Here is a 17,651-nt window from a genome sequence, read left to right as displayed (position 1 = left end):
GCCATTAACTAACGTTGTTTGAATAGGATTGAAAACACATGCAGGAAAGATGTCGAAAGACTGAATATTCGCTAAAGCTTACCATGTAGATCAAAAGCAGCCATAAAAGAGCAGAAGTACAGATAGCAGGAAAATGTGACCAGCGCTGCACTTTTAATTGGAACTATATTTTTTTTACAGATTTTGGTTAAGTTTCTAAATGAATTATTGAGTATATTTCCTATACTGAGTACTTTATATAATGGAATGTGGGAGTGTTGTACTTTAAAAAAGAAAAAGAATAAAACATGAATTTTGTTACTAGTTATGTTTAGCAGGAACCCAAGACTTATTTTTATGGTACATCTAAATATGTCATTTATTGACATAACCCATTGTCATATCTACTTTCACATGTTAGATGTGACTAGAGATGAGTGAATTAAATTGGCAAATTATGACTTTCTGGGAATTTTGACAGTTTTTTGATTATAGGGTTACCATAAAAAATTTTCTTGGATGCTTTACAAAAACGCCTCTTTAGATACCACATACAGATTTACACTACAGTTTGGTATCAACTCTTCACCTTCTGTTCTAATTGTGTGGGGAAACTCACAAGGACTTAGGAAGGGTGTACAATCTCCATGTAGATAGCACCTTGTTTGGAATCAAACCTACAACCTCATTTATGCTAACCCCTGTGCTAAAATGCCACTGTCATTACCTGTATATAAAGGGCTTATAAGAAGAGATTAAAAAAGGAACAGTAAAGATTTACACTGAACTGCATGATCATCAGTCTTTGTGTAGCCCCTCATCAAGTAGGAAAACACAACTTATATACTTTACTGGTGCATGTATGGCCAATCAAAAACTACATGGACCAACAAGGAAGCACACTGGATAATGTTGGCTAAATGTGGAATGATCTGCTTATTTGGTGAGGGCTCCAAATAAGAAGACCATTCACCAATATGCTTGCCTTGAGGTGGGCAATGCTGGCTGATCTGATAATTGGTGCAAATGCAGACTGCCAGGGAGAGGACAGTAGCAACGTGCCAGTATGGACCTTCTCCTGACAGTAAAATCTGAATTTCCCAATGAATATGCTAAGCTCCCTGGTCTGCTTCAGCCTTTAACAGCCACCTTTCACCTCGGGAGGAGCCTTCGGCTAATCGGATGCCGCCAGGTTTTAATAAGAGAGGAGCCAAGTGAGGGTTCTGGACAAACAGAGGGGCACGATCGTTAGCAAAGTATTTTGGGCAAAAGGTCACAATACAAGGAATGGACGAAGACGTAGTCAAACAGGTCGGGTCGGTGCAGGCAGAATTCAAGCGTCATTCAAGAGTCAGACAGGCAAAAGGACAAAACCAGGAGATCAATCAGAAGAGTCAGGAAGGCAAAGTTCGAATTAAAGAAGTCAGAATAGTCGGTTACCAGGCAGGGGTCAGGATAGAATAGTCAGGCAGGCAGGGTCAAAACAGGAATCAGAAGACAGGATTATTCAGAATGGCACACAGGAACTCACAAAAGATGAACCTAACAACGGTCAATTGAGAAATACAAAAAGTCCCTTTAAACAGTGTCATTACGCCAGCGCTAATGCGCCTATAAATAAAGGAGATGCGCGCCGTGCGCACACTAAGAAGCAGGCACTGAAGATGATGGGAGGCAGCATGGCAGGTGTCCCCGATGGCCCACTAGACCACCAGGGTGAGTGTTCGTTACAGTAGAGAGGCAAGGCGCAAAATAAAAAACATGGTACATTCTACTTATGATGTTACTGGATGATTTGTCAAAGGGTATGAGTCACATATAAAAACTATGCAACTTGTATCTAACTAGTAAAATTAAAACTATGTAACCCTGACACCAGCCATAGATACAGACACAAATTTGAAACATTAGTGCTGTTATTCCAATACCTTGATGATGAGATTAAGGAGGTAATTTATGCATGTTCATATTTTAATTTAACTTGCATTTAAATTTATTAGTGATAAAAATCACTAATTTGTTTTATGGTCTAAAAAACATGAAATACTCAAAGATAAAGCTTTGGTATCTTAAAACTTGAAATGTAGAAGTCAAATGGACCTGTTCTAAACAAAATTTAAGCTATTTATTCCATTCAAATTTTTTCATTTAGATTTTTTCATAAATAAGCTAAATGTTGTATGTTTTAAAAATGATAGTTTATTCAATGTAGAAACAAAAGTACAAAAAATTCACAAACACAAGTTTTGGAAAATATGCCTGTATAGGGTCTAGTCAGTCTATTTGTCCAACACTGGGGACGCTTTTGGCGAATACAGTAAGATTTATCCACAGAACAGCCATAAGAAATGATTTTAAGATGACTCGAACAAATAAATAGTATCACCTATCATGTGTATACACCACTAAATATGTTTGCCTAACAATTGTTGGTTAAATATACGTAACCCTTTGTTAATTCCATGATGAATAGTGATTATAGATTATAGTGATTATAGAACTACTTGTTTCACCAAAAAATTGCAAAAACAAAGAAAAATCCACAAAATGACAACATTTTGCAAATGAGTCAATGGTCAATTTTTTGCTGTGTTTTCCTTCCCCCAATTAGAATCAATGGGCATTTTTTCTCACTTTTTTTTTTGCAGGAAATATATTGGAGTCAATGGTGGGGGTTCTAGCATGAAAAAATGATTGTTTTCTGTTGATTCAAAAATGTTTGACAAAATTGTGTCGATTTGAAAAATTGTCAGGCAAAAAAAAAATGTGCCCATCCTTACTGAAGAAGTATCCCTATTTTTTATTTTATCAGCCCCCCAGTAATGGATGACATCAGGATTTATAATCTAGCATGAAGAATAGAGTGCAGCATTCTCCTTGGTATAAAGTAAGTCTTTATTAAATTAGTTCTAATGGATGCCTTCTAGCCCTTGCACCCTGGGGAAAAGTAAACATTTCTTTACTACTCAGTAGAAAACCCTTTTTCTCCCATTGGGTCTGTAAGGCAGTGTAACATAAGTGCTGCTAAAATATCTAATAAGTTATTTTAATTGAACTGTAAATATTAATTGCATTGCTTAGTGCAATAAAGTAGATGAAAATGGGGGCTGTATTTACTATTAATTTTTATACTTTTATAAAATAAATCATTTTCTACCTTTTTTTACACACAAGGCAAACACTTCCTTTGAGTACAACCTAAATAGCTTGAAATCCCTACAGAGATCTGTACAAATAATTCACAACCCAGATACACAGAAGAAATCTATTGCTTGGAAGCCATCTAGGAGAACTTTGCTTCTAGCAGCCTTTTGGGCAATTTCTGGGGGCTGGAAATCTTCATTCCTCGCCTTAAGGGTGATTCTGGGGGAAAAACAAGACATAAATCCACACTGTAGAAGTCATGAAAATCATGTAATGGCAAACAATAGACAAAGCTAACACTGCCCAAGAGGAGAAATTTTTAGCCCACAATCTGTTAGATTTAGACATAGTGATAAGGGATGGGAGGGCTTCTCTGCCTCTGTCTGAAAAGACAGAAAATACCATTTGAGACAAAACAGGCCATTTTAAGTTAAATGCCTAGGGCCTGATAAAATACCTAACCGCTGCTAGTTATATTTCATATACAAAAAAGCCAAAATAGCTGATGATAATTTTTTTTTCAGTTTTCCCATACCTTGAAATTAAAGAACAGTGTATCACAGTTGCATATTCTTGTAAATTATGCTTTATGTATTTTTGTATATCCACTCATCCAGACAACACTATCCACTGTATATAACAAAAGCAATTGGTTAGGACTGTTGTTAGCCCAGTGTTGCATGTCTATAGATAAAATAGTGACATTTTGGTCGATCACATATGTTCCCTGGTTTTACATGTAGCAACTTAATGTTTAAACTTAAAGTTTATTATTACATTGCCTATGTTACACAAAGTAAAATGAGTACAGTATTTTACAAGTATTACTATACATTAGTAAATGTATGCAGAGCAAGAAAATCATCATAGACGATAGATAATTCATGACACAAAGGGGCATATTTATTAAAATTTGTGGTCACTATTTTTGCAAATTGAAAAAAAAAACTGTGGCAAAAAAAGTGTTCTTGAATTTTTTCTGTAGATTTATCAGTCAAAGAAATCTTTTTAAACAACTTGTGAACTAAAAGCTGGCAAGCTTCATTAGAAGCCAACGAAGTCGGTGCATTTATATGGTATTTTTAAAACAGATTTAAAGTATTCAAGTTTTTTCATACATATGCTAGCAATTGAGAGGAAAAAAAATTATTAAAAAAAAATCCTCAAACAGGTTTAAAAAAAAAAAACATATTTATTTAAAAATTAATACTTTGTCCTCCCCATATTAACCATTTAAGAGGTGCCTATGACCAAAAATTTTATTTCGAAATTATTCATACAATTATGCATTTTACAATATCCTAAATACGCCTCCCTTATGTTTGTCTCTCTTTCTGTGCAGAGGCATTTTTCCTACATGGGCAGAAGAATGGCCTCTTTGCTTCCCATATAGGGCCAGATAATTTGATAAGACTAGTTTATTTAAATTGAAGTCTATAGGGAAATTTGGAATTGAATTAGGAGATATGCTTTTCTAATTGAATTAAAGCTGGCCATAGTCATTGGAAACTGCAGAACATATGGCATTAGGTTGAAATTATCACCACAAAAATGTATCAAGTGACATTTGCCTCTGTGTGCCATTTCTATGTCAGAAATAACTACAATGCATATTAACCACTGTTAAGGCTACACAAAAATTAATATGCAAGTTTTAATATTCTTTGATGGAGGGTTGAGACTAAACAAGGGAATTCCTAGAAGAAGTGATTTTTTATCGGTTTTGCGATAAATAGCAAGGAGACACTTGTATAACCAAACAGCCCCTCCCCGAATCATATATTTTAGAGCTAACAATCAGGAATTATACCAATTAGTATTACTATAAATCTCTAAAAATTTGTAGTTATTTATCAAAGGTAGAGTTTGTGAGGTTTTTTTCTAACTCGAACAAACTCACAACTAGTAATGGGCGAATAAATTTGGCAGACATGAATTTGCGGCGAATTTCCACGTTTGCCGCAAGCAAATTAATTCACTGGTAGAGGATCTGATGCGTCAAAAAAAATTGTTGCATGCATAAAAAATTGTCGGGTGCGTCAAAATTGATGCGCGTCAAAATTATTTTGACACCCATTGACTTCAATGCGTGTATTTTTCGCCATTTCGCTAATTTCCCTGTACATTTTTCGGCAAAGTGAAACAGCACAGATTCTCCCATCACTCTACATCACAACTTAAATGTTTGCTTATTTATGAAAAACTTGAATGTTAAAAACTCGAATAAATGCAGTGGGGGAAAAACTGAAATACTCAAATTGATCGAGGTATTGGTGAAATAGCTTGAATTGATCACATTTTGGAGCACAAAGCATAGAAAATTGTGAAGGCTAAAAAACATCTTCTAAACATCTAAAACTACACAAATCCAAATTCGGATAAATCACCCCTTAAGTAACTTACTTGGTAACTGTTTAACCAAAAAGTATCAGTTTATGTACTATACTATAGTTTATATGATACTTACAAACACAGGCACAAATAATAAATCCAACCATCAACAGATAATATCTGGGTATTCAAATCCCAATTGCCTTAATTTGGAAGGAGAGGGGAAGATAATATGACGCACAGTTTTTCTTGTATACCGCATGTCTTTCTTGCGTGGTGAATTGTTGGCCTCATTAATTATATTTAATGAGGCAAAAAATATTTGTGGTCAGAAGAACCCTTTAACTTTTCTGTTTCACACCTGAAAGCCAAGCAAATTAGTATTTCACCTCCACCAGGTGGGAAATCTCATGGCCAAATTTTTAGTTGCTTGAAACATGGCTAAATTACTTAGATGTTGCATTTAACTGATAATAATATTACCATTACACCAAATGATTACATATGGTGGGTGCTATATAAATGCACATAAGTCTGATATATGGTTTGTTTCCCCCTGATTACTAGTAACATGTTTTAAACCATGACTCTTGAATATATAAAACTTGTTGTTCCACTCAGACCTTCTGTTTGTCTTAGGGAAATCAATAATTCTGTATTTTGTTCTAGTACAAGAATATCGTCTTTTTTTCAGAGAGCAGATTTAACAGATTTTCCAGTCCTTTTGATCCTCCAGCCCCCCTGGCTATTTGTCAATTATACTCCCTGGAATTCTTAAACAGGAGATTTCAGTCTTGTTGAAAGCGAAACAGTTTATGTTTTGTGAGGATCTATTTATGTCTGACATATTCTTTTTTTGCTGATAAAATCATTTTTGTGTCCAGTTTGGTGACTCACCTATGGCCTTGAAATTCAGAGGGAAGAAGTAAAGATCTGACTGCTCCACAAAGCCATTGCTCACTTCCATTAAGATGGAATGAATGTTCAGGATTCAGATAAAGATGGGTCAGGAATGCCCTCTTGACATCACTTGTGATGCCCAGGAGAAATAGCTGAAGTTCATATTTCACAACTGGTACATCTGTGTTGCTAATCACCATATACTGTATAGTGCTGGCTGTAACTTCAAACCTCATGTAACCCCTGAAAATTCAGGCAGAGGCTATTGGTATAAGGTCTGTCTTTCTACATTTTGGACACTTTGATTTTGCTGCTTTGCAGTAACAGAGCATTGTTTATAGTAGGTATTTTCCTTAATGCCTTGCTAAATAGGAATCTATATCCATCCTCTGGGTTCATCAACAATGAACAAATGGAGTATTTAACATTTTTAAAAGTTTAAGAAAAGCAGCTACTCACTGTTTGCACATTCATTGGTCTCGGTGGGTGTCTACACACTTATGCCAGTATTATCTCAAGAGCGCAATGACATCATTAGTGATAGCGGAATTTTTCCCGTTTAGTTTCGCCTAAAAATAGTGAAAAATTTGCGAAACACTTTGAAGTCAATGGGCATAAGAATTATTTTGATGCCTGAGACAATTTTTATATGCGTGCCTAGTTTGTCCAAATGCATTAACGTCAATGGGCGTCCGAATAATTTTGAGGCGCAAAAATTTTTATGTGTGCAACTATTCTGATGTGGGCCAAATTTTTTTTGACGTGGCAGATTTTTTGCCTCAGTTTTGCAAATTTATTTGCTGGCCTTGATATATTCGCCCTTCACGAATCATTTGTGTGCATTGAGACAGTGCACCTATTGCCACAAGTTTCCTGATTTTCACAGACTTACTTTTATCTAGCATGGTATCTATGGATTAGAGGCAAGCTGATGTATTTGCAATATTTATAAAGGGTTTATGATCTTAGCCTGGCAATTATAGGCCTGTAAGTTTGACATCTGTGTGACGAATCCTTACCCTGGTGGTCTAGTGGTGGTGCGGCGGGGACACCCGCCGCACTGTCCTGCTCCTTCACTGCCGGCTTCCTAATGCGTGCCGCGCGCACTTCTGCTTTTTATAGGCGCATACGCGCTGACGTGATTACCTTACACTTATACCCTTAATGGGGCTGCATTAGGAAAATGTATTATAGCTAGTGATGGGCGAATTTATTCGCCAGGTGCGAATTTGCAGCGAATTTGCGCGATTCATAGCCGGCGAATAAATTCGCAAAAAGGGCATGAAAATTCAAAAAGTTAATAATAAACAAAATTTGCCAGCGTCCAAAAAAAACAGACGCTGGCGTCAAAAACGGGCGCCAGCGTCAAAAACGAGATTTTTCGAAACGGTGCAAATTCACATATCACTTATTATAGAGAAGACCCTAGGGGTACTTGTGGATAATACATTTGGCTGTAGCAAACAATACCAATCAGAAGCTACATGGACAAATAAGGTTTTGGGAGTTTTACTTTGAAAGCAGCAAGTAAGTTGCAGGTAAAACTTAGCCCCTTTGTAAAATGTATAATGAAGCAATAGAATTATTAATGAATCAGATGAAAATTGAGCATAGGACTGGCCAGATATGGGATGACTTTGACGTAGTTGGCCAGCTTAAATATATTGCAATATATGGACAAACAATCCCTGTTTTGTTTAAAGGGTAAGGCATTTTTCAGTAGCAGTATGCACAAAATGTATATATATAATACACAAAAGCCATGAATATCTTGTAAATTATATCCTTATAAACGGTGAGTTCTGATGTCATCAGTTATAAACGGTGAGTTCTGATGTCATTTCTGTCACATGACTCCCTAAAACTTGTGTATTATAATAAATAAAGTACCCCCCCCCTTTGGCCTCGTGTTTTTATATGGTCATGAAACTCCTCGGTAACTTATAATATCCTTATATTTTACAAGAGGGGGTACTTTATTCACTATATATATGTATATATATATATATATCTATATATATATATATATCTATATATATATATATATATATATATATATATACTTAAATCTATTTATCTATCAATCATCTATCTAATCATTCTAACTGATATATACTGTAATTATGTAAAATAGAGAAGTGAGAATCAGTGTCAAGTATAAAACATACTTTAGTATCAACTTTGTTGAATGATCGCAGACGATTTTTATTCCATTAATAAGTGTTGAAAGATCTCAGTCAAGAAATATTCCATGTCCAATGTATTTATAGCACAGCCAACGTCATCCAACTACTGCTATCATCAGCAACCATGAAACAACATCAGATTTAAGGAGTCCATGCTTAGAAATGGATAAAGGCTGAGATTATTTTTAAGCATATAGACAATACGAAGAGCTGGTCATGTGGAGGCAAACTTGAGTCAAAGTGGCAGTGCCATGAAACTGATCTAAAATTACATCTTTTGCCTTTTTTAAGGATTATGTTACAATACAAGAATGCGGTTTTGCAATTTAATTTCATTTCCCTCTATCAAATTTGTCTTTTGAAATTAGTTATATCTGCTGAAATATTTTATCAAATCCTGATATCAGGAACAAATATTTGTGCAAGTAGCATACACAAGCATGGTGGAAGTTTTACATGTGCCTGGATCCTCAGAGAGACTTCGATAAAGAATTGTGTCTGTATTCAGTCTTGCATACTTTTACTTATCAATGGGGAACATTGTTGCAAGTTTACAATATGGAAGTGAAGGTTTTTTTAAGGATTTACAGCTATTTTTTTGTTAATATAGTTTTTTTTTATATGAGGCTGTTTTTCATATTGGTACGACTTTAATATGGGACAGCATTAAGTGATAATTCATTTATGCCAGTAATTCATTTATCTTCACTCATCTATGATTGGTTTCCCATGAAAGCAGCCATGCTTCTGTCTCCACAGATTGGCCTACAAACATACTTCTTGTTTGGGCAGATAGAGTTACTTGTATTCTGACCTTCTTCCTTTGCAGGACTCCTGTCATCACTGTGGGCTTTAGGAAGGGAATCCGTGCACATTCTCCCTGAACTCATCACAAATGCTTGGCTGATGCAAACTCTCCCAAGCTTCATTTCCTCCTTCCTGCAATTCCATTTAATACAATTTCAAGAAATAAACATAAAATCAACTGTTAGTATAGTATATATAGTGGCATCTTTTCTTTGCATCTCACCAGGGTTTCCCTGACATCACCAAGTTAGAAAACATATAACTATAAAGTCTACTAATGCATTTTACTTCTATTTTTATATTAATGACATCACTGAGCTATAATACTGAAATTGTCAGTAATGAAAGAACTTATCAGAGAGGATCTGAGAGCATAAACAAGACTAGAAATTCCTTATATGTAACCTTTTTGTTGACCAAATTAAAAAAAAAGTTCCAAAAAAACAAGGAAACAGGAAACAGGAAAAATATTTATTATTCTCAACTCGACTAATAAATCATCATCAAACTGTACAAGAGCACTGTGATTCAACAAACGTATCTTATCTTAAAACAAATCTAAATGTAAAATGCATAAGAACTGGTTACTGGATCTCAATAGATACAGGACACGGAATCTCAAGATTGAGACAGGGATAGAACATTTTGTGCCTTGACAAAAGTAGTTCATATGCGAGCATTGTGGGGCTTATTTATCGACAGTCTTTACAGTTTTAGTGATTATGAAAACCAAGACTAAACTCATAAACTCTAAAGCTGCGAATGTCATGAGATTAATTAAAAAATCGGAATGAAAAAAGTACAAACTGAAAATTACACTGAACTTTGCACTAAAAAAATCAGAAAACCTCAAAAATCTCTAAAAATTTCAAGCTTTCAGAAAATTCCTAGGGGGGAAAAAGGTACGAAAACCTCTAAAAGCCCAAAATTGATTTAGAGCAGACCAATAGGATCAGCGCAGCTCCCATTGACTTCTATAGGATCTCAACAACTTTTACCTGGAAAAGTTTTGTAATTTGTTAGGTTTCTACACTTAGGGGGTTATTTATTAAAGTCTGAATGCCAAAAACATTTTTTAGGAAAATGTATTGAAGTAACAGGAAATAACCGGTGCGGATTTGGTCGGAGTGTATTTCACAAAATAATATATAAATCATAATATAATAGATAAATAATTCCCATTTTAAATTTCACATTTTTTAAAGCTTTTTTAAAATAATGTGAAAACCTCACATTTAAGTAAGTGTACATGTAAGTGTAATTGTCTTTGAATACTTCAATAAACTTACCTGAACAAAGTAAAAGGCTGAATTCAACCCAAGCTGTATTTATTGTTGTAATCATGAAATTAATTTAAAAAAATATACTTTATATATATAATTTAATAAGATAGATACATGACAAATAAATGTAAATATTAGTATTAGTAAGGCACTGTCAATGTGAAATCTGTGTCTAGTTATTGCAAATAGGCTGAGAAACAGGAAGAGAGCCCTTTCTCTGTCTTTTATAAGCTCAAACTGTAAAGCAGAGCAAAAGAGAGAAGCTTAAACAAGGTCTATTAGCTGTAAATAGTTCTGCCAATATCCTTCACAGTAGGAAAACTCCTCGAGCAATTTTCACTATTAATTACTAGAGGCAAGTGCATTCATAATCTGGTGTTAATTTTGCTGTACGTGAATGAAGCTGGCTCTGGCACACTCGGTTATTGTTTTTCTGCTGCCAGTCAGATGAACTTGCTTGTTCGGGTCATGCTGTGTCAAAAGAGTGCTAATGTGTTTATAGAAACACTACAAGCAGCACCTGTTTAAACCACTTGGAAAGTAAGTACAGATGAAATTCAGTGTCGTGGGGAAGGGCATTTGTATCTTTCACTAAGTTCAAAACAACTTGTATTCTGTGGGTTTTGAGCCTTTGCAAACGGAACCAAAAAGATTTAGAAGACAAATAGTGATGGGCAAATTTGGCGTCCGTTTTTGATGCCGGTGTCCGTTTTTGACGCCGCATCCATTTTTTTTTTGACACCGACGAATTTTCGCCAACAAATTTTCGCGAATTTATTTGCCGGCGGCGAATCGCGCAAATTCGCCCATCACTAAAGACAAACTTACATGAAGTTTTTACTTTTCTACAGCTGTTCCCCGTGTTCAGCTGAAGTGTAAAAACAAAAACTGGGTAAATAGATAGGCTGTGCAAAATAAAAAAAATGTTTCTAATATAGTTAGTTAGCCAAAAATGTAATGTATAAAGGCTGGAGTGACTGGGTGTGTAACATAATAGCCAGAACACTACTTCCTGCTTTTCAGCTCTCTAACTCTGAGTTAGTCAGTGACTTTAAGGAGGCCATATGGGACACAACTGTGCAGTGAGTTTGCAATTGATCCTTAGCATGTAGGCAGGGCCGGATCTACATATTAACGTTCAATGTTCCAAGTTACTGATTACTGCAAAAACTCAAATCTTTTAACAACATATAGTAACATAGTAAGGCTGAAAAAAGGTACATGTCCATCAAGTTCAACCTTAAGTCTATATATAACCTGCCTAACTGCTAGTTGATCCAGAGGAAGGCAAAAAAAAACATTTAAAGCCGCTCCAATTTGCCTCAGAGGGGGAAAAAATTCCTTCCTGACTCCTGACAGTCAGACTAGTCCCTGGAGCAACTTGTACTATCTTCCATAACCCTGTATTCCCTCACTTGCTAAACACCATCCAACCCCTTCTTAAAGCTATCTAATGTATCAGCCTGTACCACTGATTCAGGGAGTGAATTCTACATCTTCACAGCTCTCACTGTAAAAAAAACCCTTCCGAATATTTAGGTGGAACCTCCTTTCTTCTAATCGGAATGGGTGACCTCGTGTCAGCTTAAAGGACCTACTGGAACATAAAGCATTAGAGAGATTATTGTACGATCCCCTTATATATTTATACATATAAATATATATAATATATTTTTTCAGAGTTTCGTGAATTGTTCTGCAAAGCGTATTCGCTCATCACTACCAATGAGGGATAAGCTGATTTTTTCTTACAATTCTGTGGTGGAATCTGCAGTTTAGGCAGTACTAAACATTTTCTGTGATAGAATTTCAGCATGCATTCGGTTTTGCAGGACAAAACTCAAAAAAAAACCCCCAGATTTCATTATATTCTTACCCTTGCCTTCCACAGCAACCAATGTGATGGGAGCTTTCTGCATCAAAGAAGTTGTCGGGTGCCATGTTTGGAAGAAATTAGCAACATGTGAAAATGTTTTTCTATGAAGAACAGTTGTAGCATAGTGGAAAGAAGCTTCTCTAACAAGACAGGGCAATGGATATGCTACTGCTATGGGCCATGTTATCCAGAATACTTGGGACTGGGGTTTTTTTCCAGATAATGGATCTTTGGATTTGGATCTTCATACCTTAAGTCTACTAGAAATTCATTTAAACATGAAATAAATGGAATAGGCTGGTTCTGCTTCCAATAAGGATTAATTATATCTCAGATAGGATCAAGTACAAGCAACTGTTTTATTATTACACAAAAAAGGAAATATTTTTACAAATTTGGAATATTTGAATAAAATGGAGTCTTTTGGAGACAACCTTTCCATAATTCAGCACTGTATAATGGGTTTACAGATAACAGATCCAATGCTTGTATTTCAGTGATAAAAAAGCTACCTTAACTGCATTATAAAATCACCTTCCCATTGACTCATTGACCAAATCCATTTTGGTAAAATGTTGACGGATCAAAGGACACCCCAAAACTAAAGCTTTGTGGCTAGTAAGTCTTATTTGTTTGAACTGATGGAATGACACATCTTTTATAACAGATGGAAAACATGTTTATTGCTTGCTACATTTTAACATTTTCAGCAGGGCCGGAACTAGGGGTAGGCAGAAGAGGCAAGTGCCTAGGGCGCAAAGGCTGACGGGCGCCAGGCACGGTACCTCTTCTGACGCCTTCCCCTAGTTCCTACCGCTGTGCTCAAAAGCTGCGGAGCAATTCTTGCTTGTGTGCTCTTGCACGTCCGCGGTGCTCTCTGATGCATGTGCACTCGCGCGTCCTTGCAGTTCTTTTGCGCATGCGACGAGAAGCGATGGGCGACGTAGTCGGCCGGGTTGCCTAGGGTGCCCGACGGACTTGGCCCGGCACTGATTTTCAGTAATTATTTTCACAAACGGCTAGATTTTAAAAATTCATTCTAACCAGTTACTGACAGCAAAGCATCAGGTTAGTATGCCAAGACCATGTCTCCCAGGGTGCTCAAAACAGCACTTAAATAGTATAGTTTTAACTTTACGCAATCCTCTATTTACACCTGCCATTTTTACTTCAACAATATTACACATAAATATACAGTTATTTATAAACTTTGCGCAGGGAATAAGTGAATATATTTGCACTGCGCATAGTTACATTTATAAAGCTGAATAAGAGGGTACAAACAGAATTGCATTTTTTTCCCAATGTGAATGTCTATAAGAGCTTTTTAAATATGTCAAAAATCACAAATTGAGAATAATTATGTGCTCACTCTGTGTTTGAATTATGCCACAACTTTGGTGGCGGAAGAAAATATTCGCAAAACAGTTTCGCAAATTGCAAATTTAAGTTACTGTCAACACTATTTTCGGGCACAACAACCTTACGCAGTAGTTTTTTTTTCAGATTTTTACTGTTAGAATTAGTGATGAGCGAATTTGGGCCATTTCACTTTGCCGAAAAATTAGCGAATTTCTCGTGAAACTGCGAAAAATTTGCGAAACGTCATCCAACGGCATCCAATTTTTTTTGATGCAGGCAAATTTTTTGCGGGTGTTTCGCGAATTTATTTGCTGGCGGCGAATCGCGGCAATTCGCCGCAAATTCACGCCTGGCGAATAAATTCAACAATCAGTAGTTGGAATTATAAATATATTTATAAGTAGTATTTACATTGCTACCAAATATATCTACAAAATAGCTGCATTCATTGGGCTGATCTCCTTCTGTCCTTTCACCTGTGCAACACTATAACAGCACACACTCACAGCAGCCTAAGATCTAATTATTGTTGCCTATAGCAGATGGAGATAAAGGGATCTGCTAAGGATCACAAGGAAGGTTTGAATTTCAAAACCAGGGTCGCATTCATCAAAGGCAATGATGTTCCAAGTGATATTGCTTCTGTACTTCACTGTAGTCATAACAGAAAAAGAGTAATTTGTTTCTGCAGCCACCTGGCAAGAATAATTTTGCTTAGTGTTGATCTAAAGCTTCACCTTACTGCTGGAAAAGAGAAAGCGTTTTAATGGGCTTAGAGCTTAAACACTGATCGGAAAGGTAATTTTTTTTCCAGTTTTCAAAGAAAAAAATCTGGAAAATTGTAATGAACATATTTGCAAACAAAACCTAGCAATCTTCTAAAGAATAGGATGGGGCGTGTCCTCAACATTTTAGTTTTTATTGACACATTTTAGAAATTAATGTAATAATTCCATTTTTATTGCAATCAAGTTCTTTTTCCACAACTTAATGCAACTTTTCAATTTACTTAATAGATTGTATGTTTCCATTTACCTTTTTATTCCATGAAAATCATCGAGTTGCCTAACATCTTGTAATCCTGCTAGGAGGGTAAATACTCAAAGGTTAATCCTGCTTTGTTTTTTATAACTATTACTTAAAGGGAAACTATCGCGAAAATGAAAATCTAATATAAGCTTCTGCACACTGAAACAAGAAATTTTCTAAATATTAAATAGTCTGTACTGTTTCTGAAATAATCATCTTCACTATCACTCTCTCAGCAACTGTTTCTCTTTATCCTGTCTTTGTCAGGGGGCCTATCGGCTCCCAGCGGGAGAAGTCAGGACCAAGGAGGAAGCTCAGGTAAAAGTCCAAGTTCAGCAGTATCACACAGGCAAAATCGTAGTCAAATCCAGGCAAAGGTTCAAAAGGCAGGCAGCAAGAATCAGGGTCAAAGTCAGGAATCAACAATTTATGGAACCCAGGAACACAAATCAAAAAACCGTATATTCGGGCATTGAACCTGTGACCTTGGCATCTTTTTATTTAACATTTTCAAGCCAGATGGGTGACGTTATCGTGCTGGTGACGAGACACCAGTGCCTCTACCCATGTGGTGGCCATGGGCACAGCCATCTTGGGAGCAGCGCCAACGGAGACGGGAGCACAATTGGGCGCTCCTGACAGTCTTCTTGCAGGAGTTGGTTGTCAGATAATCATTGACAGATCCAATATATCTTATAGGGGGGCTCCTTTTGCCAAGAAGATGTATTAGAGCTCACTCTATTAAAATCACCAACCATCATGTCTCTCTACATGCAGGATTTGTGCAAAAGGCAGTTTTTTTGTTAGATTTTGTTTGTACTGGAATCATTTACAGTTTTCGATTGAACTCTAATTCATCTGCTAGGAAAGGAAGCCCCCCCATAAGATATAGTCGATCTAACTGTCAATGAATATCTAACACCCATTTCCTGCATGAAGACAGAATGAAGAGAAACAGATGCTGAGAGAGGAATAGTAAACATCAACTTTCAGAAACGATGCAAAATATTTAATTGATTGTATTTGCAAAGTCTCTTATTTCAGTATCTATGAAGCTTATAATGAATTTTCATTTTCGTGATAGTTTCCCATTAAAATATCATAAATATTGCAAATATTGTGAATGTTATTTATGCAAATGTGTTTTCAATAAAGTCAGTGTCATGTAGGTACATGTCAATGTTTCTTATGGGTAAACAATGCAAGTAAATGTGTGTTTCTATCAACAGGAAAAATATAAATATTTTTAGATACCTTCAAGTAGCACCCAGGGGTAATCAGCAGAGCTTGGCAACCTTATGTCTACAATTTATTTGCCAAGACCTATTGAGCTAGAAGGTCAAAAAGCTGGAACTGTAGAGTTTTCAAATATTGCAATATGTACTATACCACAGTAGAAGGTGTAGCACTGTGACAGGAAAACCCTAGAGGCTAAGTATAGCTATACTAGACATGGTCTATGAGATGCAGCAAATGGGGAAATAAAAAGGGCCTGTGTTCACTCAGGCTGAAGAAGCCAGTAAAAGGAATAGGAAGTGGGGAGTGTGTTTGTGCAGCTGAGAGAGCTAAGGGAAAAACCTTGTAAGTAAATTGTTCATAATGTTCACAATGTTCTTTCAAAAATCAGCTCGGTAAGTTATACAGTCAGCCAGAGAAGTCTCTTGTGATGTCAGAAGAAAGTACTTTCATTGGTTTATTTGGTTACATTGTGTGCCTTATGTTAAGAAGAAAGCCCTGCTGTACATAAAACACTGGCACACGCGGGCATGATAACTACATTGGGTGTCTTTGTCTCATCTATTAAAAAATTTTTCCTTTTCTGCCATTTGACTGAACCCCCAAGGGGAAGAATGGGAACTCCAGTTATTGAATTCTTGCCATATCACAGCAACACATTTCAAAGCATGGCATCAGCCAAAAAAACTGGAAATAAAATAGTCCATTGGATGAGAAAATGGAATTTGTGAGCATAGCAGAACTTCTTTGATTGCTGTCTAGAAATCTGCCCTAGCGTTTTGAAACGTAAGACCCCAGATTAACTTATCACTAATGTTGAGTTAAGAGGAGACTGTTTTACCGCATAGTTCTGTCTTTCTGTGAAAGCGCACCATATTCCAGATCATAAAGGAAGCTGATGCATGCAGGCATACGGTTAGGGGCCAATTCATTAACTTCGAGTGAAGGAATAGAAGAAAAAAAACTTCGAATTTCGAAGTGTTTTTTTGGCTACTTCAACAATCGAATGGGCTACTTTGACCTTCGACTACGACTTCAAACCGAAGGATTCGAACTAAAAATCGTTCGACTATTTGACCATTTGATAGTCGAAGTACTGTCTCTTTAAGAAAAAACTTCGACCCCCTAGTTCGCCACCTAAAAGCTACCGAACCCAATGTTATCCTATTGGGAAGGTCCCCATAGGCTTGCCTAACTTTTTTTGGTTGAAGGATAATCCTTCGATCGTTGGATTAAAATCCTTCGAATCATTCGTTTCGAAGGATTTAATCGTTCGAACGATTATTCCTTCGATCGAACAGTTTGCTCAAAATCCTTCGACTTCGATATTCGAAGGATTTTCATTCCCCAGTCGAATATCGAAGGGTTAATTAACCCTTGATATTCAACCCTTGATGAATTTGCCCCTTAATGTGTGCGCATGGCTCATCCACAACCAATAGCAAAAAAGGCTGATTAATAGATACTCATCTGCCAATAACAGACATGTGTTTTTTGAATGTTTTTATCCACTACATG

This window comes from Xenopus laevis, chromosome 1L (assembly GCF_017654675.1).
Source record: "Xenopus laevis strain J_2021 chromosome 1L, Xenopus_laevis_v10.1, whole genome shotgun sequence".
NCBI classification, from domain to species: domain Eukaryota; kingdom Metazoa; phylum Chordata; class Amphibia; order Anura; family Pipidae; genus Xenopus; species Xenopus laevis.
This window is presented reverse-complemented; position numbering follows the sequence as displayed.